This window comes from Molossus molossus, unplaced genomic scaffold (assembly GCF_014108415.1).
Source record: "Molossus molossus isolate mMolMol1 unplaced genomic scaffold, mMolMol1.p scaffold_m16_p_14, whole genome shotgun sequence".
Lineage (NCBI taxonomy): Eukaryota > Metazoa > Chordata > Mammalia > Chiroptera > Molossidae > Molossus > Molossus molossus.
In genome coordinates, this window is record NW_023425349.1 from 21,370,208 (window position 1) to 21,393,011 (window position 22,804).

Consider the following 22,804-nt stretch of genomic DNA (forward strand, 5'->3'; position numbering starts at 1 on the left):
TAGTCATTTTATTTCTGGCTTTGTGAGCTGCCAAGAGGTAGAGATAGAGAACAAGAGAATGAACGACCGAGTGTGTGTGGTCAAGCAGTTACAGTTTGGTATCATGGCACAGGGCATTGGTTCTCACTTTTCATGCAGTAGAATCACCAGAGAGTATATTTAAAATACAGAGTCCTGGGTCCTCTCTCAGAGATTCTGACTCAGGCAATCCGAGGAGCATTGGGACTCTATCCTAACAAACTCTCCCGGTGGCCTATTTCCTTCGTGAAACAGTGGATTTGAGGACTCCAATTTTTACAAGTCTTACTTTCATAGTAATAGCAATTTTCAAAGCTGGACCCATTTGAAATGGCTGTCATATCAAACTATAGACTTCATTTCATTACAGTGAGTTCTCTGAACACCTTACAGCGAAAGTGAGAGCAAGCAAGACGTTGGTTTCACCCTATTCTGGGTTGGCAGCAGAACCACCCAACAGGGCACTATATTGTGTTTTAGGTGCCGTCCTTTAAGAATTGCTGTGTTCTCATGGAGAGTGGAAAGGAGTCGTAAAGGATCTGTGAAATATTATCAGAAGGGGGAAAGAAAGAAACAGGTGGCCAGATCTTCGTCTGCCTGATAAACCTTGTCGTGTTTGAAGGATGGGATTCACCTTGGTTCCAGAAGTCCCACAGCTGGCTTTCCAATCATTAGCTAATAATATGTATTTAAAGTCACACGGAAGTATGTTGCCTATGGTCTGAATTTTTGTTTCTGAGTAAATTAGACACGAAAATCTATGGTTTCTAGTTCAAGGATATTGTCCACAAGCACAGAAGTCATGTACCTGATGTGCATTTTGAAGTCATCAGAGAGAAGTGCAGTTGCCAAGCACTTTGCCCCCTTTTCTTGGTCTTTTTCTCTTATGTGGAAAGGCCATAGTGAATGTTGACTTTTCCCCTCTAAATGCCAATAATTGTACATTTTAATGTGTTTTAAGATAGGTGGTTTTAGCCCCTGTCTTATGTTCTCTTGCTTCCACTGCTATGGTTCGCAAGACTCAAAATTGAGGCCAGATGTGCCTGAACATTGAGAAACCCTGACTGGCCCTCTTGTTCTCTCCTTGCCCAGATGTTCATACAAGAAGGAAACTGCACCGCCGAGGACAGCCCCTGTTAACATTCTTGTACCATTCTGCCTGCGACTCCCCTGCAGGTTCTTTAGGAGATATGCACAGAGTTTTGTTCTGTGCTTTGAAGTTTTAACATGTAAAAGCAACACTTTCCCATGAAGTTATGTCGCTGAAAACACTGTATATAAATATATGGATGTGCTGCATAGTTGATTTCGGCTTTGATTATTTTAAAACGAGGTTTTTCTTGCACAGACTTTAACACAGAATTCTACATAAATTGCAACTGACCCACCTGTATATATCCACATGAATATGTTACATTTGTTTTTAATCCTCAGCTGAGGATATGTTTTTATTGATTTTTAGAGAGAGGAAGAGAGAACAAGAGAGAAACATTGATGCTCAATTGCTTCCCACACGTGCCCTGACGGGGGATTGAACCTGAACCTAGGCATGAGCCCTGATAGGGAATTGAACCTGTAACCTTTTTTGGTATATGGATGATGCTCCAACTGACTGAGCCACCTGGCCAGGGCTAAAATTTTTTCTTAATTGTGAAATAGCAAATACAATGTGTAAAATATAAACTTTAATAAAGCAATGCAAATTTGAAAAATATAAAAATTATAAATCATGTAGTAAATTAACATCTATAATAAAGCCACTATTAATGCTTTTAAATATCAATTCTTTATTCCTCTGTATTTATACATATAATTTGTTTGGTCATTGATTACCAGCAGTTCTCAACCTGTGGGTCGCGACCCCTTTGGGAGTCGAATGACCCTTTCACAGGGGTCGCCTAAGACATAACAGTAGCAAAATTACAGTTATGAAGTAGCAACAAAAATAATTTTATGTTTGGGGGTCACCACAACATAAGAAACAACACGAGAAAAGGGTTACAGCATTAGGAAGGTTGAGAACCACTGGATTAGACACTATAAGCAAAATTCATCCAAATTCTTACAAACTAGAAATATCAGCTGTTAACATTTTTGGTATATGTCTCTTCATATACTCAAATACATAGATGTGTTCAGTATTATTTTCTTTTAATTTCTAGTAACTTTTCTTATGAAAGTGATACACACACAATTCAGAATCGCTGGAAAAGATATAAAACATAAATAAAAATCAACAGAAATCTTTCCCCTTAAAAATAAACTAATAGCCCTGGCCAGTTTGGCCCAGCTGTAGAGCGTCGGCCCGCGGACCAAGGAGTCGTGGGTTCGATTCCGGCCAAGGGCACGTACCTTGGTTGCAGTTCATCCCCAGCCCTGGTTGGGGTTATGCGGGAGATAACCAATCAGTGTGTCCCTCTCACATCGATGTTTCTCTCTCTCTTTCTCTCTCTCTCTCCCTCCCTCCCTCCCTCCTTCCTCCCTCCCACTCTATCTGATGGAAACATGTCCTCGGGTGAGAATTAAAAATAAAAATAAATAAAATAAAGTAGTAATTTTGAAACCAGTTCTTTCAAGTATGTACATGTCTGTAAACTCACACTTAAAAAAAAATAAAAATGACACTAGAATATATACTGCTTTGTGTTTCCTTTTTCTTTTTTACCTTAGGTATCAAACACTTCTGTGTCAACATAGGCACGACTAAGTTTGTTTTGATGTGGATTTCTTTTTGTTGTTGTTAATCCTCACCCGAGGATATTTTTTCATTGATTTTCAGATAGAGTGGAAGGGAAGAAGGGAGGGGGACAGAGAGAGAGAGAAACATCGACATGAGAGACACATCTGTTAGTTGCCTCCTGCATGACCACGACCTGGGCAGGGGATTGAACCTGCAACCCAGGTATGTGTTCCTGACAGGGAATCGAACCCACAGCTTTTCAGTCTGAGGGCTGACGCTCTAACTGCTGAGCCAAACTGGCCAGACTGGATTTCTTTTTTTATCGATCTTGCTGTTTCCTTCCTGAGTATGAGGATGTTTGCCACCAATTCTGGGGCATTGCCTCCCCCCTCCCCCCATTGTTTCTTTGAATAACACTGACTCCTGTTTTTTTGGTCTTCTGGTTCCAGACCTCCATTTAGATGTTTCTGAGACTTTCACTACCTTTCCTGCCTGTGAACCTCACTTTCAACTTCCTACCTTGGTGCATCTGTCCTCCATTCTGCGTGATTTCTTTGTGGCAATGGTCCTGTTTACTACTTTTCTCATTAGTTACACGTAATCAGCAATTTAACTCGCTCATTGTGTTTCCAATTTGAAATACCATGTTTTTCTTTCCTAGAAACTCAGTTTGGATCTTTTTCAAAGTTGTGTGGCCACTTTTAATATATCATACTTTTAATATACTCTCTGTTATTGTTACATGTATTCAACATTTTTATTTTATAGTCTGTAGGTGATAATCCTGTCATCCTTCGACTTTGATTGTGCTGTTTGTTTCTGATGACGCTTGCTTCCCCCCTGTGTACTGGGATTTTTCATGTGAGCTCACGTTTCTAGGAACTCTTCTTCTGGGAATTCTTTGAGAACTTAAGGTGAATCAGTGCAGGAAGAACTTGTATTTGCTTCTGCTGGATGCCTTAAAGGCACTGTCAAATCATGTGTACATCAGTTTAAATACTCAGCTTCAGATTTATTGGGTGACCACACCTTTCATATGAATTCAGACCCCACATTTGCAAAGGACAAGCGTCTGGATATAGGTAAGTTCTCGGGGGAGACTCTTTCCTGCCTACATCCAAGTCTGAGACAGTCAAGTCTCCTTACCTCTCCCTGTGTGACATGGGTTAGTATTTCCCCCTAGTTTACCTGTTGAGGGTGGATGTCCCAGGTTTTTGTAGAGGGTTTTGATCTGCCTTTCACTTTCCATTTGATCCCTGCCTGTAAATGTCAGAGCTAGAAGTCACCTGGGATTGGGATCTAACCGATTTCTAGGGTCAGTGTTCTTTTACTTCTGTTGATTTCTTGACATATTTTGGCTTCTCAGGAGGTTCATTACTTTTTTATCTAATTGACTAAGCATTTACAAAGGTTAAGGGTGTGTGTGTGTGTGTTTACATATGTTTGCACACACCCAGCAGTTTTAGATGTTTTTGTATTGGGAAGGTTTTCAGGGTAATTTGTCATAGCTTTTTTTTTTAATCCTCACCCGAGGACATTTTTGCATTTATCTTCAGACAGAGCAGGGGGAACCGAGAGAGAAAAACATCGATGTGAGAGAGACACATCAAGTGGTTGCCACCCACACGACCCCAACCGGGGCCGGGGCCAAGCCAACTGAGGTACGTGCCCTTAGCGGGAACTGAATCTAGGACTCTCTGGTCTGCGGGCCGACGCTCTAACCATTGAGCCAAGCCAGCCAGAGCTACAGTATAACTTTTTAATAGTGGGACATATTTCATCCTTCACATATATTTTGTTTACTTAAGTAATTTCCTTCCTTGAAACCTTAAAGTTGCTTTTAATTTCTCTGTTACAAAGGATGATCTTACATAGCTGTCTTAGTGTAGGTTGTTGATGATTTTTGCAGGATAAATATCTTGAAGTAAAATTGCTAGATCAAAGGCTATGCTTGTTCGATTTTTGATAGATATTTCTAGAGACATCTGAAGGATCAGGATGATTGCTCCATACTGAAACTTCCAATCGTAGTACTGGAAGGTACCACACTTCATGAACATCATGTTCTATAAATGTAAACACATCATCAATATATTGGGGGGATGGCATTTAATTTTTAAAATTCAGATTTCTTTGATCATTCAAGAGGTTAAACACAGCTTTTTCTTTATGCTCATTGACCATTTCTATTTCTGTTATTCATTTTCCATTTGTATTTGTCAGCAATTTTTTCTATTAGGCTCGTTTGTAGGTTTATTTTTATTTGTTTTAACTATGTATTTAATATATATAATATTCTCTTTAAAACTTAAGATATTAATGGCCTTTCTTAGGATGTAAAACATTTTTCCAGTGTGCATTTCCATACATATGGGTAGGCAAAAGTAAGTTTACAGTTATGAGTACTTGAAACAGAGTTTATTCTTACATTATTTTCCATACAAATAAATGTAAACCTACTTTTGTCCACTCCATATATCTATATGGAACCTTTAAATGCTTTGTCATTATGCTAATGTAGACACTCCTCACTTCAAGATAATGTAAATCTTCTACTATGTTTTCTTTTAGGTTCCTTAAGCCTTTATTTTTCGTAGAATATATTTGTTTATGTGATACAAAGATCTGTCTCTCACCATATACCACTGTGAATTTATTATTCAAGTTGGTTTTCTGTGTACCTATTGGAATTATAATTTGGATAAAGCCAAATCATTGGCTTTTCATGTTGAGACTGTAGCTTTTGAAAATGGAATTGGCATGGGAAGGGATTGGCAATGTAGGTATTTGTGCTGGCAGTGGTGAACTTGGTGAAGAAGCAGGTGAGTGTGTCAAGAAAGACAGAATGGCCCTTTGCTCTGTGGTTAGAGCATCGGCCCGTGGACCAGAGAGTCCTGGGTTCGGTTCCCGCTAAGCGCACGTACCTCAGTTGCAGTTTGGCCCTGGTCCCAGTTGGGGTCATGTGGGTGGCAACCAGTCGATGTATCTCTTTCACATCGATGTTTCTCTCCCTCTCTCCCTCCTGCTCTATCTGAAGATAAATGCAAAAATGTTTTTGGGTGAAGATAAAAAAAAAAAAAAAAAGGACAGAATGAGTTAAGGGGTGTGTTAAAGAAGGTTGGCTATAATGCTTAACCACCATAGGGTCATCTTCCCACCAGTTTGTTGTGTATGTTTGTTTTCCTAACGGCCATTGGGAAGAGAATGCACAGGATTTACCCGGGAGGCTCTTGCATCCCCAGGATTTGTAGTGAGTTGAGAAAGGGGGGAAGACTGTATATTACCAGCACTTTGTTTCTTGTGCGGTATAGCCTTTTATGTGCTGGTGGGTGCTTAATAAATGTTTGTTCCACGAATGGGTGAAAATGAAGGCGATTCACTGGTTAGGAAATAAAGTTGTTATGTTTAAATACTTTGTACTTTTGGGTAAACAAGTTCTTTAACCCATTTTTAATTTCTAGTGGCCATATGTCTACATCAATTTCTTCCTTTGTTATTTAGCAAGCCTTTACTGAGGATTGTTTATATGCCAGGCACACCAAACATTAGGGTAAAAAGATAATTATGGTGCTCACTTTGTCCTCATAAAGTTCAAAGTCCAGTAGTTGCCTCATAAAAGAGTAGACTTTAGTGTGATGAATATTATCTCTTACATGCAAGGTGCAGAGATGATGACATGCAGGAGGGCACAGCCAACTTACCAATGAGGGTGACGTGTGCATGGGTGACTAAGACGGAGGTTTCGGAGAGTTGGTAACCAAAGGCCAAAAGATACAGGGTTCTACAGAGTTGTGGGTAGGCAGTGGAAGAGGGCGTTTCACTCAGTGCAAACAATATGAAAAGGCATTTCTAGGAGCTCCAAGTAGTTTGGTTGGTAAACAATGGGAGGCCTGCTCATGCGTGAGGCAGAAGCCAAATGGTCGGAGGTCTTGTGGAGTGTGCAAAGAAATCTGAAGTTTGCCTCCTCCCTCCCAATTCTTGACAATTGAAAGGATTTCTGCAGTTCTGTCAATTACATCATTATGGGAGATTAAATCGGAGACGGACAGAGAAGTGGAATAAGATTAGCAATAGAGACCCTTGCAATTGTCCCCGGGGAAATGACCCGAACTAAGTAAGCAACAGTGGGGACTGGAGGAGAGAGAATGGATTTGAATCTATTGAAAAGTGTGTAGCCAAGAGGATCTGGTGACATGCTTAGTGTAGGATTTGGCATATTTTTGAATTTGAGGTTGTTAAATGAAATACAGGAGTGTGAGAGAATGTTCTGGAATGGGGATGTGTATTTAAGAATCATCGGCCTGCAGGTGTCTGTGGGATCCATTGGTATGGATAAGGTGGCCTAGGGACAGTGGGCAGAAGTAGAATAGAAAAGGGCTAAGCAAAGAACACAGGGGAACATTTCGAGATCCTCAGAGGAAGAGGATCTTGCAGAGATGCCTGAGAAAAAGCAATCAGAAAGTTGGATCAGCATCAAGGGAGCCTGGTGTCATGAGTCGGGCAAGTTTAAAAAGACAGTGATGGACTTCCGGTCAAGATGGCGGCGTAGGTAACGCGGTATCGCGTCCTCCCACAACCACATCAAAGTTACAACTACACTACAGAACAACCATCATTCAGAACCGCCTGAAATCAAGATGAATGGAAGTCCTACAGCTACGGAATTAAAGCAGCAGCCACATCCAGACTGGTGGGAGGGGCGGAGGCGCTACAGATCCGGGCTGGTCCCACACCCACGTGTGGCGGATAAAAATCAGGAGGCTCCCGCGGCTGGGAAGGTCCTTCCTGAGGACTGAGGGGACCCTGTCCCACACCAGGAGCCCCGCTCAGGGTTCCAGTGCCAGGAAGAGAATCCCCATAACTTCTGGCTGGAAAAACCAGCGGGAACTGAGGCTCAGGGAAGCCGAAGCAGCTGGAGCCCCAGGCAGCTCCTTAAAGGGCCCGCGCACGGACTTGTCGGACTCTCTCCCTCTAAGCTTGGAGGGGAGGCAGCTCAAGGGGCACCGGAGACATACAGGGAAGAACTGAGCTGTTTGGCACTGGAGCGAGGGCTGGAGAGGGGGCTTTCTCTGGGACAAACGTGCTGTCAGAGGCCTTTGTTCCTTTGGTGAGCCCTTCCCTGGGGCGGCAGACAGAAGCCATATCTGGGACTCCAGCAACCTGGCTCACACTGGTAGCCCCGCCCTGGTGACTCCCTGAGCCCCCGCCCCACCCAACTTTCAGGCCCACCCAAGCTGTTGCCACTTGCTTAACCATAGGATTGGACGGTCTAGGATCCTGCTTCAGGTTTTTCCTAAATTTTTTCAAACGAGGAGCATCTGGTCTCAGCGAGCCCCATACCTCTGTTTCAGTAATACACTGAAACAAACACAGGAAGGCAGCCAAAATGAGGAGACAAAGAAACAGGTCCCAAATGAAAGAACAGAACAAAACCCCAAGAAAAGAACTAAGCGAAATGGAGATAAGCAACCTAACAGATGCTGAGTTCAAAATACTGCTTATAAGGATGCTCAATGAACTTAGTGAGAACCTCAGTGAACTTAGGGAGGGCCTCAAGAGCATAAAAAAGGACCAGTCAGAAATCATGGATGCACAGTTAGAATTGAAGGAGGCATTAACTGAAATAAAGAATAATTTACACAGCTTCAATAATAGAGTACGTAAATCCAAGGAGCAAACCATCGATTTGGAATATAAGGAAGCAAAAAATCCCCAATCAGAACAGCAAAAAGAAAAAAGAATCCAAAAAAAATGAGGATAGTGTAAGGAGCCTCTGGGACAACTTCAAGCGTGCCAACATTCGTATCTTGGGGGTGCCCGAAGGAGAAGAGCGAGAACAAGAAATCGAAAACCTGTTTGAAACAATACTGGCAGAAAACTTTCCTAACTTGGTGAAGGAAACAGACGTACAAGTCTAGGAAGCATAGAGAGTCCCAAACAGGATGAACCTCAAGAGGCCCACACCAAGACACATCATCATCAACATGCAAAAGGTTCAAGACAAAGAGAGAATCTTAAAAGCAGCAAGAGAAAGGCAGCTAGTTACCTACAAGGGAGTTCCCATTAGGCTGTCAGCTGATTTCTCAAAAGAAACTTTGCAGGCCAGAAGGGAGTGGCAAGAAATATTCAGAGTGATGAAAAGCAAGAACCTACAACCAAAATTACTCTATCCTGCAAAGCTGTGATTTAGAGTTGATGGACATATAAAGACTTTCCCAGACAAGAAAAAGTTAAAGGAGTTCATCACCACCAAACCGTTATTATATGAAATGATGAAGGGTCTTTTTGACGAAAAAGATAAAATGTATGAACAAACAAAATGGCAATGAATACATATCTATCAACAATGGAATCTACAAACAAAATGAACAGGTAGAACAGAAACATTCTCATAGATACAGAGAACATTTTGTTTTTTTGTTTTTTTGTTTTTGGGTTCAAATTAAGAGAGTTTTATTAGCCGCATGGCGACTGTCCCATCCTACACAGAGGAGAGAGCAGCCCCCCAGAGAACATTTTGTTGATTGCCAGTTGGGAGGAGGTTTGGGGGAATGGGTGAAAAAGGTGAAGAGATTAAGAAGTACAAATTCATTGCTAGACTGACAAACCTCAAAGGGAAAGGGGTTGGGGGGTGGGGTGGGAAGAAATAAACCAAAGAACTTATATGCATAACCAATGGACACAGACAATTATGTGGGAAAAGGCAGGAGGGGGCCGGGAGTGGGGAGGAGGGGGTCAATGGGGGAAAAATGTAGAACATCTGTAATACATTTTACATTCAACAATAAAGATTTAAATAAATAAATAAATAAATAAAATAAAAAGACAGTGATTAACAATGTAAAATGCCACTAAAGGTCAAGTCAGATAAGAATAGAGAAATGTCCTCATTTAGAGAAAAGTGATCTTTTCTCAAAAATTGGAGTGGTAAGGCAGAAGCCATGAGCATCGTATAAGGATGCTAAAGAAATGAGCATTGACGGTTCCTTCAATATTCTTGGCTGTGAAAATAGAGGAGGTGGAGAAGGAGGCAAAGAGAGGGAGAAGAGGAAGAGGTAGTAGTTAGGGTCAAGGGAATATTTTTTCTGTTTTCTTTTTAAAATAGGATTTATAGCATGCTTTTATTCTGAGGGCTGGGAACTGAGGAGAGAACAAAGCTAAAGGTAGAGAAGAGAGAATAATGGAATGAAGCAAACTTGAGTTCAAAACTCGATATGGCCAACTGAGGACTGGGGTGAGAGTCTTGCAAAGCCAATGTTGGCCAAAATTGGTGACTCTTACTATCATCAGAGGATACCGTTTTTTTTAGGCAAACATTTCACAACTATGTAAGGCATAGACAACTGTGAGCTGTCTACCGGGTGTATGATAGAGCCTTGATTATGTCTTTTTATTTTATCTAATTTTTAAAAGGAATTTATTTTTGTTACAGATGTTTCTCCTTTTTTCCCTCATTGACCCCCTCCTTCCCACTCCTGCCCCCACCTTCACAGTGTTGTTGTCTATGTCCATTTGTCTGATTATGTCTTTATGAAACAATTATTTGGGGCTTCCCCCCCTAAGTCTGTATTGTTGGGATAAACAGTATTGAAACAATGAATATGACTTTGATACTACTAACAGTATGAGAGGATTACATTTTGGAACAGTGGTCACAGAATATGTAAATAAATTCAATACTTTTGCCCGGCTGGTGTGGCTCAGTGGTTGAGCATTGACCCATGCACTAGGAGGCTGCCAGTTTGATTCCTGATCAGGGCACATGCCCAGCTTGTGGGTCCGATCCCCAGTAGGGGGCATGCAGGAGGCTGCCAGTTGATAGTCTCTCCATTGATGTGTCTCTCTCTCCCTCTCCCTTCCTCTCGCTCTAAAAATCAATAAAAAATAAATAAATTCAATACTTTTGGATTGTTATTGCTTGGCCTACTTCTAGTTTCCATGACATCCTTGTTTCTGTGAGCCACAAGAACCCGAAGTACAATGAAAAGTTTTGGGGGATAGTTACGAGGGTACGTGGCTCCAGCATCTCACCGTCACTCCCACAAATGCTTGTGCCGTTTTCATGCTCTAGTTGTGTGGGATGATGATCTCAGGAAGGAAGGACGCTCCTCACCCTCCCGTGTTGCCAGGCATGTGGGTTGCTCTGCCCGTTCTGTGATGCCTGCCACCACTTTTTAGTCCCTGCACCCCAAATAATAGTTTACCTTACGCCATTCCCCTGCTACCCCCTCAATTGAAGGACATTTTTATTGTAGGAAAACTCTGTAAGGCATCCTCAGAGATGACTACATGTGTATAAACATAGCCTTTCTCTTTCAGTGTGTGGTATTTGCTGTTAAGCAAATTGCATGAGGTTTCCCCACAGGATGGGCTCCAGGATGATCTGTCTGCCACCCTGCAGGTCTCAGTCTCACCAGCCTTTATCTGAACAGACACTTGCGATGCCAGTGTGCACATCCTCCCTGTCTGCTACCTCCCGAACTCCAGAGACTGAGGCAACCATCGTCTTTCTTTCTCTGTTGGAGAATGAATCTCTGTGCTTTAAATCCTTTCTTACTCATTCCACAGAATTCAGGCTTCCCATTATAAATGGGCTTCTGATGACCTGCCTGGATTCCCAGAGTTCCGGACCTGGGTATGCAAATTAGCCTTCCTGTAGCCAACGCTTCCATATTTTAGAGAAGTCACACACCACCAGTACTTGTTTGGGTGGACACATCTTTCTAGAACCCGACTCTTCTATTCCTCTTTTACTGGCAGTTTTAATTGCTTTGTTCTATTCGTCTTGGCAGGAAAAATCCTATCTGTATTTATGGTTTTCAGTCCTCTGGTTGGTCTAGTTTTGATTAGGGATAAGAATGCTCATCTATCCAGCTCCCAAAAGATGAACGATATATTGCTTTACATTCATCCTCACTATCCCCCCCATTGTTAGTTTATACTGTGTGATACTGTCCCCTCTTTTATTTTATTTTTTTTTGCATTTATCTTCAGATAGAAGCGGAAGGGAGAGAGGGAGGAAGAGAGAGACAGAAACATTGACGTGAGAGAGACACATCGATTGGTTGCCACCCGCACAACCCCAACTGGGGCAGGGAGGAACCGCAAACGAGGTACGTGCCCTTAGTGGGAATCGAACCTGGGGCTCCCAGGTCTGCGGGCCGACGCTCTAACCACTGAGCCAAACCATCCAGTGCCGGTCCCCTCTTTTAGAAGGTAGATTCTGAAATATGTCTCCACTTGCTTCTGGTTTTGAGTGGTTAACTTTGACACACAGTGAATAATGTCTGCTAAAATTAAATTATTGTGTCTTAAGGTATTTACAATACATATACAGGGTGGGGAAAAAGTAAGGTTACAGTTGTGAGTATGCAAAATATAGGGTTTATTCTTGCATTATTATTTATTAAAATGTATTATTTTCCATATGAACAACCATGAGCCTCCTTTTGCCCCACCCTGGAGGTATTATGGTGATTTACTGTTTAGTGTACAGATTGAGGTGGTTTAGAAGTAAGTTTGAAAATTGATTTCTCAAGTATTACAAGAAAAATGTAACAGATGAATATGTAATTAGAGCCCTGTTTCTTTTAAAGAAATATTACTTAGGACAGCCCAGCCTTTCCATGTGTTTGATTCTAACATTAAAATTAGAAACACGCAATGAACAAAAAGATTTACTATTAGTTTATAACTGTCTTGGTGTATATACATTGTTCTAAACGCATTTAGTTACATTTCATTCTGACTCCCAAAATGACAGAACTCTGGGGACTACATTTTTGTAGAAAAGAACATTACTTCCATTTTAATTAAAAAGTAACAAAGCTTTTTTCACCTCACGGTTTTAGTGGCCAGTGTGCCAACATTGTCCAATGGAAATTTTTGCAGTGATGGAAATGCTTTATTTTTGTTCTGTCTACACATGGTGTGAGACTATCATATTGGACAGTGCAGGCCTAGATTTTGAAGTGAAAACCATCCCCCATTTCCTAGCTGGGTAGCTCCTGACTGATTCAGAAGGCACTGCTCCCTGCTCAGACACACAGCTGGACAAGTGGTGCAACGCTGATCGATTCCAGCCCTGCTTCTCCCACGTAGCCGGGGTCCTCCTGCGGGGAGCAAATGACACCACCCACAAGGACGATGCCCCTGGGGACCCCTGAAGTTGTGTGCCCTGACTGCTGAAACAGGAGAAAACCCTGGTCCTAGTCCCCAAAGACGTCTCCCCAGTCATAGTGGGGCCCATTCTTTCCCGACTTACAAATCAATACCAAGAGACTTGGCTAGTGACAAGGAAATTCTTTGGGATAGAATTTTCCCTGGACTCAAATCTTTTAAAACCGGACTTCTGTTCCTCAGCACTCAGGAGGTCAGGAACTAGCCAACGGATTATTTATTGTGCTTACTGATTTATGAAAAAACTTCTTTGCACAGAACTCTGAACGTGCTGGGAGAAAGGGAGAAGAGTGGATCACTAGTTGTTTCAGAAACCAGAGCTGCCCTGTGCAGGGCTGCGCCCCGCTGCTCTCGTGGGTCCCCACTCTTTATTCTGGAAAACGAGGCGGAGTGGGAGAGGTCTGAACTTTCTTACTTCTAGCTTTTCCTTTTCAGCAAGCAAAGCATTCATCGGACACTGCCTTGAATTGAGCTTCATTTTCACGCTTCTTAATAGATATTACTCTCAGGTTCTTGTAAATGGCTGGCTGTTATTCTTGGATTCGGAGCCATTTTAAATTTCGTCTTTTTGTTTGTCTTTATGTGTATTTTAACTGGAAATTGGGTGGGGAAATATCGAGGGCTGATGTCATCTTTATTCAGAAGTCGGTTTATGAACATTTGCAAGATTTATTGATGTAATCACAGCGTTGGTTCTAATGAAATGTTTCTGGGTTGAACTGACTGATGTTAGACTTTCATATTTTTTTAGACTTTCCTGTTTTTGAGAGGCTTGACACAGCCACACTGAGAATCATGTAGTATAAAGGAATTACCTCTTGACATAAATTTTATTCCCAAATGATGTAGTCTATCTGTGTCCACATCTCCCCTCCTCCTTTTAAATTTAAATTTTAGTAACTTAAAAAAACAAAACCTTTGTAAGATGAGATATTGCCTTTCCAGTGGAGCTATCCTATGATCTTATGCTCATGAGCAGGAAATGAATTTAAGAAGCTTCAGACCCATTGGTCAGTCCTTTTCTTAAAGGAGAGCTTGCTATTGACTTTATCAAAACTAAAGTTGTCGCTTTTGGCAAACACCCTTCCCATTCAGATGGGCCGCACGAACTCACTTCAGCCCACAGGTTAATTAGATAGGGATGCGATGGGTACATTTTGGAGCTCTCTTATTTTTTGTGGACACACACTGGGATGGAATCCTGTTTAAAAATAACATGTTCTTGGTAGCTTCACTGTGTTATTTTAATGTCCAAGGTTTATAAATGGTAACACAGGCCCTCAGATCTCTTCCTCACTGGTCCATGGAGTTTCAAGTAGTCTTTTTTTTTTTTTTTAATTGGGATATAATTGACATATAACCGTATATTAGTTTTGATTATATATAGTGAAATGATCACCACAATTTTTTTCTTGTGATGAGAACTTTAAAAATCTATTCTCTTAGTACTTTCAAATATACAATACAGTCTTAACTATAGTCACTATGCTATTGATTATAGTTACAGTTTAAGTCTTTATTGAGTAATTCAAAAACTCCTTCCTAAGAAAATGTCTGGCAACCCTCATAATTGGATAAGTGAAGCAGTCCTCAATTTGGATTACAGTCCATTTATTTATTTATTTATGTAAGAAAATGCCAACTTTTCTTTTTTTTGTCTGGTATCAAAAACACATGAAGCTATTTTTTAATCAATAGTACTGAACGCTTCAGACTTTTTTCTGAAAGTGTTCAGAAAAATACTTCAGTCATGAATTGTCTGCCTTCCAGTTGTATCAAAGGTCATTTGAGACAACTGGACATTATACACGAACAGTCTAGTGAGTGGTTCTCAAAGTGTCGTGCCCAGACCCGCAACCCCAGGGTCACTCGAGGACTTGTTAGTAAGTACACATTTTCAGGTCCATTGCAGACCTACTGAACAGACACTCAGTGGGGTGGGGCCCAGCCATCTGTGTTTGAACAAGCCCTCCAGTGAATTCTGAGTGCTGCATGCTACAGATTGAGAAACACTGGCCTGAAGTAGTAGTTACCACATCTGGCTTTCAACCTAGGCTCACTTTGAGCACTTGTTCAAATACGGGTTCTTGGTTTCCACTTACACAGTCCGATTCAACAGTCTGATTCAGTAGGGCCCAGGGATCAGTGACCCTGCTGTTAACTATATGATGTTATCTGCAGGTTTGCCACATATGGCCTTTATTATGCTGAGGTTATATTCCTTCTATTCCTAATTTGTTGATAGTTTTTTTTTTTATCATGAAAGGATGTTGAATTTAGTCAAATATTTTTTCTGCATCTAATGAGGGGGCATATGATTTTTATCCCTTATTAATGTGGTGTATCAGGCTTATTGATTTGCATATGTTGAACCTTCCCTGCACTCCAGAGATAAATCCCACTTGGTCATGGTGTATGATCCTTTTAATGCTGTTGACTATGCTTTGCTAGAATTTTGTTGAGAATTTTTGCATCTGTATTCATCAGGGGTATTGGCCTGTAGTTTTGTTTTCTCTTCATGGCCTTATCTGACTTTGGTATCAGGGTAGCAATGGCCTCATAAAATGAGTTTGGGAATGTTCCCTCCTCTTCTGTATTTTTGAAGAGTTGGAAATGGATCGGCATTAATTCCTGTTGAAATGTTTGGCAGAATTCACCTGTGAGATGCTCTGGTCCAGTCCTTTATTATCTTGGGAGGTTTTTGATTATTGTTTCCATCTACTTACTTGTTGTGTTAGAATTTTCTATTTCTTTCTGATTCAGTCTTGGCGCATTGTACGTTTCAAAGTATTTATCCATTTCTTCTAGATTATCCAATTTGTTGGCATATAATTTTTCACGGTCATGACACTTATTCTTTTGTAACTTCCTATAACTTGGTTTAAACTTGTTTGGAAATGGATGGGGTCCAGAAACTAAGTAAATGATGAAACATCTGCCCTTTGCCTTGAAACAAACTTTTTGTTTGAAGAAACTTTCCCAACTCTGGGTCAGTATCTCCTTAGATCTTCCTCCATATGATGGATCTACTATAATTGTCAGTAGACTAGCTGTGAAAGAGTTAATGTTTCCTGTTACCAGGCACTGACATAGGCAGTAGGGGAAATCTGGTTCATTTTGTTTCAAAATACACCATACCTCAAATAAGTACAAACAGCTGCAACGCAGGATTGGAGCCAAAAGAAATCAGTGTGGTGCTATGAACTCCAACTGAGAAGAGTTCATGTAACATGGACCTGGGATCAGGCTTCAAAACGAAACCATCAGGCCCCAGCAGGAGAAGAGTCTTTGCTCGTCACCCCAGTCACCTCCACAGCCACCACCCAAAGAAACTGGGGTGGTTCTTCAGAGAGGTGGCCTTCTTGTTTCCTTTGGAGCTACTTCTTTGCAGTGGATGGAGCATCCACACTCAGTTTCTTGGAGCTCCAGTAGTGTGAAATGGAGAATTCTTGGAATAGAAATGAATTATATGCTGCCCGCGTATTTGGTTTAAAATCACATTAAGCTGGGCCCTGCAACATGCTCCTTCCTTTTCAAGCCTCAGGAAATTCTTAGTAGAAACTGCATCCACTGCATCTGTTTGGCTGTTTTTTTCCTCCCAGATTTTTTAGGTAATATCAGTTTAGCTACCCGCCCCCCCTTTCTGATTCTTTTCATACCCAAATTGCCTTTCTAAACTTATAATGCCTTATCATCTGTTCGGGGTGAGCATATAATCCCTTTTCACACCAGTTGGGAATTTTTTGTATGGTAGTCTCCAATCTCTGCATGTTTGGGTTCCCCGCTGGGATTTTCTGGACATGGAGGGCAGCATCTTTCAGGCCGATGGTTGGATGGTCAGATGGGTAGAAGTCTTTCAAGTGGTGCCTCCCAGCTGTTTTTAGGTCTCCTGTTTGTTTTCAGGTCGCGTCCCAGGCATGGGAGGGAGCTTTGTGGCCGCTTTGTGGTTTTACTCTTTCTTCACAGATTATAAAAGGGCTTCTTTCCTTTCCATTTTTCTTTGCTGCTTTTGTGATCAGCAGCTTCAACAATTCTTTTTAAAAGACTTCCCGTTACGCTTTTAGAAAAGGAAAATGAGAGTTAGAATACCACTCACGAGAGTTAGGGAAGGGCCCCTTTTGTGTTTGTTTTCATAGTTAGATACTACATCCTTGTGAAGGGGAGAAGAGTCATTTCATTCCCTTTGCGTCAAATTCCTAATTTCTTCAACAGGGGAGACCATGTTTGAAATGTTGCTCATAGAACTGTCATGTGAATGAATGAGGCCAGGGCTTCTTACTGACCTCTCAAGCTGGCAAAGCGTGTATGTGAGTTGTCAGGAAACTACAGTATTTACATATCCACAGCCCAGCTGGGAATAATTCATCCTCCAGCACAATACTCGTTTTCTGTAGATTTCCCTCTGTACTTACTGTTTTAAAGAGATACTGCCACGAGGGACTTCAGGGAGGGAAAATGGTGCATATGGGGAGCAGGAAAGGAAATGAAATTAAGCGCCTCGTTATTTTTCCCATGGCAAAGTAGATATTAGGACTGTATTTAACAGGTATAATTTTTTTTCCCCCCTCTCAAAACTTTGGTTAGGATGTACAAGTCTAGATTTGGGATGTACACTGATTTTTTTTTTTTAAAAGGTAACTTATCTCCAGTTTTATTCGAGATTAGTGAAGGAAACGTGGTTTCTGATTTGGCTCTTGGATTTTGAAAATAAACATATTTTTGAATAGCACATTGTGGGCCAAACAACATCTGGAAGAGATTATTCTCACTGCAGGCAGAAGAAATTTCATAATCCACCATCTTCAAAGAACATGCTACCTTTTCATAGTCCCCTTCTATCCTGGAAACAAGAAACATTGCTGGGGCTTCGGCCCTTTTCTTTGTTTTATTCCATGTAAATGTATCTCTCTCATACTGGAGGATTTCTTTAGCTTTTGAAAGTACAGCAGCACTTGGCGGTGTGCTGCTGCCTGCGCTGTTTACTGTGGTCCAGACTTCTCCTTTTTCTAAAGACCTATTTGACTTTTGGCAACATGCCCCTTCCACCCCGCGATCTGTCTGAGACGTCTTTTCCTGTCTTCTCCGAAATCAGGCACATATGTGTCTGGGATAGTCATGTATTTTGCAACAGTAACTTCTAACTAGATTAAAACATTAAAAAAATTAAATTTGTTCTTGGGCACGTCTGTTCTTCCAGTTAGTGACACATGCATACCCTCTCCTAAGTAAACACATTTATTTTAGGTGACAGGGGCTTCTTCTCTGCCCTAGCTCCTCCCCTCCTCCCCCACGCCTTCCCCTCTTTCAAATTTACAGAAAAGTTGCAAGTGCAGTGTGAAAGCACCAAGAACCTTTGATCTCACCAGACCAATTAAGAGCGAATTGCTGACATTGCCCGTGCAGCCTCAAATGATTTATAATGTATTCCCTGCGAACAAGGATGTTCTTCCATAGAGTCACAAAACCACCATCAGAATTAGAAAGTTAACATCATTATCTTGCTATCAACCAATTTTCAGATCCCATTCAAGTCTTCCCCAGTCATCTCAATAGCATCCTTTACAGCCAAGGGGCCTGTGGAGGATTTTACATGGTATCTGTCATGTCTCTTGTTCCTCTCCTTTGATATGAAATCGTTTCTCAGTTTTCTTTTTCCTTTTATGACCTTGACGTTCCGAAGATTATCGGACAGTTATTTTGTAGAATGTCTCTCAGTTTGGGTTGGACCCATGTTTCCTTTGGATTAAATTCAGATTTTGCAATTTTGGCAGGAGTATCACAGAAGTGATCCTGCATTCTTCTCGTTGCAGCCTATCGGGCGGTACGCGATGTTGATTTGTCCCAATTTCTGGCAAGGTTTCACTTTGATCGCTTGGTTGTGGTGGTGTCTTCCGGGCTTCTCCACAGTTAAGTTACTATTTCCCCATTGTAATGAATAAGAATTATGTTGGGACACACTTGAGTCTGTGTAAATATCTGATTTCTTGTCAAACTTTTATTAATTTATACTAAATTGAAATCATGAATTTCTCTTTTGTTCAAAGGGTTATACATTTGTTCTATCATTTACTTTGAAGCTTAAAAATTTCCATGTAGGCCAGAGGGCTTTCAAGCTAGTTTCTTTGTTCTTTTTTTCCCCTTTATTGATTTAGAGAGAGATAGAAACATCGACAAGAGAGAACATCGATATTGGCTGCCTCCTGCATGCCCCCCACTGGGGATTTGGCCCACAACCTGGGCATGTGCCCTGACTCAGAATTGACCCGGTGACCTCTTGATGCATGGGTCAATGCTCAGCCACTGAGCCACACCGGCCAGGCAATTCCCATGGTCTTTTAACATGTCTCCTTAATTCTTTGAGTGCTGTCTTAACTTGCTCGCACAAGATGTCCTAAGTTACCATGTACCTCTTGCCCTAGCTCTGGAAAAAGACATTTCTCCAAAGAGCCTGGTTCCTTCCAGTAGAGAATGGTATTTAGAGACCAATATCTAATGGCTGGGATACTTGTTGTTGTTGAGGTTTCACTACTCGGGTCTCTCACTGTATATTCATGCGCACACATGTTCTTACACCTGTTTTTCATTTCTATAGCTACTGAAAACCATGACACCATACCTCCCTCTCTCCTCTTGGATGGCCTGTACCTTTCAGGCTCTGAGTTACCTTCCCATAGGGACATCCTCCTTCTCTCACTGAATCTCTAACACTCTGCTTTGGGCTGTCCTTGTATTGTTACAAAGACATGATTTTATATGTATATAATATATATATATAATTGTTGTCAGATTTTCTTATAAGTCAGCATTTTCCATTCAAGGAGAATATTCTTTAAATATTGTACTTAAAAAATCTTTAAAACAGCATTTTTCTTTATCATAAGACTTAGGCTTTCTTTTAATATTTTTTTGAGGACATACCTAAACCGCACTTATTTAAAGTATTCAATTTGATGTTTTAACATGTATATATACCTTTGAAATGATCACCACAATCAACATAGCGAACACATCAATCACCCCTCAAATGTTCTCTGTCCCTTTGAAGTTCTTCCCTTCTGTTGTCCTGGGCCTCCCCTTCTATTCTTATCACTATAGATTAGTTTGAATTTCCTATAGTTTCATATAAATGGAATCATATAGTAAGCACTTTGTTTTATCTGGCTTCTTTCATTCAATGTGTTTAACACCTATACATGCATGCTATTGTGTGTGTGAATAGTTTGCTTCTTTTCATTGCTGAGTGGTATTCCATCATATGGATATACGACAATTTAGCCATTCTTTTCTGAACCGATATTTGAAATGTTTCCAGTTTTTTACTTTTAAAGATAAAGCTATTATAAACATGTGTGTTCAAGTCTTTGTGTTGACATGTTTCTTTGCTCTTGGGTAAATACTCAGGAGTGAAATGACTGGGTTGTATGGTAAGAGGATGTTTAACTAGTAAAAAAATAACCCTGCCAAGTAGTTTTCCAAGCCAATTCGATCTTGAGTCCTTCGGGAATGTGTGAGAGCTGCAGGTCCTTCCCAGCCTCACCAATGTTTGGTATGGCCTTTTCGGTGTAAGCTATTTCAATGGACATGTAGTAGTATTTCATTGTTTTTTAAATTTATGTTTTTCTAATTGCTCTTCTGTGCTTATTTGCCATCTATCTGTTATTGCTAATTAAATATCTAAATCTTTGCCTATTTTTAAAATCAGGTTTGCATTCTAATTGGATTATGACTTTAAACAAATATACTTTGGATACAGGTACTTCATCAGATATATGCTTTGAAAGCATTTTCTCCCAGTGTGTGGCTTGATTTTTTTATTTATTTAACAGTGTCTTTTGAAGAGCAGAAGAACTTTTGATGAAGTCCAATTTTTCAGTTTGTTCTATTATAGAGTATGTGTTTGCCACCTTATCTAAGAAAACTTTGCTTAACTCAAGTCCATGGAGAGTTTCTTCTGTGTTGTCTTCTAAAAGTTTTATAGTTCTAAGTTTTACATTTGGGTCTATGAGCCATTTAAGTTAATTTTTGTATGTGGTGTGAAACATTCCCCCTGTGGGAGTGCCCAGTAGTATTCCAACACAATTTGTTGAAAACACTCTTCTTTCTCCACTGCATGGCCTGTTTACCCTTGTCAAAAATTAGTTGTCCATGTAAGTGTAGGTCTAATTCTGAATTTTCTATTGTGTTTCATTCATCTATTTGTCTTTCTTTCTTTCTTAATGCCCATATGATATTGTCTTTACCATTTATCATCTGTTTAATGTCTGTGGGGTCAGGTGACCACCCCTCTTTCATTTCTGATATTAGTAATTTGTATCTTTTCTCCTTTTTTTCTTTTGCCTAACCAGCCTGGTTAGAAGGTCAGCAATTATATGGCTTTTTTTAAAGAACAGCTTTTGGATTTTCTACTTTCTATTTCATTGTTATCTATTTCCTTTTTCTGCTTACTTTGGCTTTAATTAGATCATATATTTCTAGTTTCTGATGGTGAAATGAGACTTATTTTCTAATATACATGTTTAATGCAATAATTTTCCTCTTAGGAACTACTTTAGTGGCATTCTAAAAATATTGGTGTTTTATTATTATTCATTTCCAAATACTCAAAATTTCATTTAATTCAAAATACTTTCTAATTTCCTCCTACAATTCCTTCTTTGATCAGTAACATATTTAGAAATATGATAATTTTCTAGCATTTGATGATCTTCCAGAAATTGTTCTCTTACTGATTTCTAATTTAATTCAGTGTGGTCAGAGATCACACTTTGTATGACTGGTATCCTTTTAAATTTATTGGGACTTGTTTTATGGCTCACAATATACTCTATCTTGGTACCAGTTCCTTTTACACTTGAGAAGAATGTGTATTCTGCTGGTGATGAGTTGAGTGTTCTCAAAATGTCAATTACATCAAGTTGGTTGATTGTGTTGTTGAAGTCTTTTATATCCTTACTAATTATCTGTTCTATCAACTGTTGACAGAGGAGTATTGAATTCTTTGGCTGTAATTGGATTTGTCTATTGCTCCTGTCATCAGTTTTAACTTCGTGTGTTTTGCAGTTCCCTTATTAAATGCATAAGCTTTTAAGGATTGTGATGTCATCTTGATGAATCAACACCTTTATCGTTGTGAAATGGCCTTCTTTATCCCTGGTAATATTTTCTCTAAAACTACTCTGTTAGGTACTAATATAAGCATTCCAGCTTTATTTTGTTTAGTGTTGGCTTGGCATATATTTTCGTCCTTTTACTTTTAAACTATTTGTGTCTTCACATTCAACGTATGGTTATTGTAGGGAGCATATGGTTGGGCCTTGCATTAAAAAAAAATTGAATATGACAATCTCTGCCTTTTAATTGAGTTGTTTACTTACATTTAATATGTGTGTGTATGTGTAGTGATATGATTATATTTTTAAGTCTGTTATTTTGCTGTTTATCTATTTGTCTCTTCTATTTCTACTTGTCTTCCTTTTTGTTTGGTATATTTTAAGATTTTATTTTAACTCCTTCTTAGCATATTAGCTATAATTATTTTTTAGTAGTTAATTCAGCATTTATAGTATGCCTTAATTTATTATAGGCTACTTTTAAATGATATTATACCTCTTTATGAATAGTATAGCTTACAACAGTATAGTTACATATTTTCCTCCTAGCTTCGTCTTTACTTTTACCTTTGTAACAAACCTCATCATTATTTTTGTCAATTTTTAACAGCCTTGTTGACAAATAATTCACAAATAATTCAACCATTTAAGGAGTAAAATTCAATGGTTTTAAAAATATATTCAGAATTATGCAACTATCACCACAATCAGTTTCAGAAAATTTTTACCTTTCCAAACAAAATCCCATACCTATTATTTTTTATCCTCACCTGAGGATATTTTTTTCCAGTTTTTGTTCAGATAGAGTGGGAGGGAG

At 39.9% G+C, this 22,804-nt stretch overlaps 1 protein-coding gene across 3 annotated transcripts in view; it reads left to right on the top strand.

Moving 5' to 3' along the window:
* LPAR1 (lysophosphatidic acid receptor 1) overlaps positions 1 to 22,804 on the top strand; it is a 122,955-nt gene that overhangs the window by 20,897 nt on the left and 79,254 nt on the right. The window contains exon 1 of one of the 3 annotated variants that reach the window (XM_036260756.1): positions 3,675 to 3,780. The exons of the other annotated variants lie outside the window; for them this stretch is intronic. The gene's annotated coding sequence lies outside the window, so the exon portion shown is untranslated. Of the gene's footprint in view, positions 1 to 3,674; positions 3,781 to 22,804 lie in introns of those variants that run through there. 3 annotated transcript variants of the gene reach the window in all.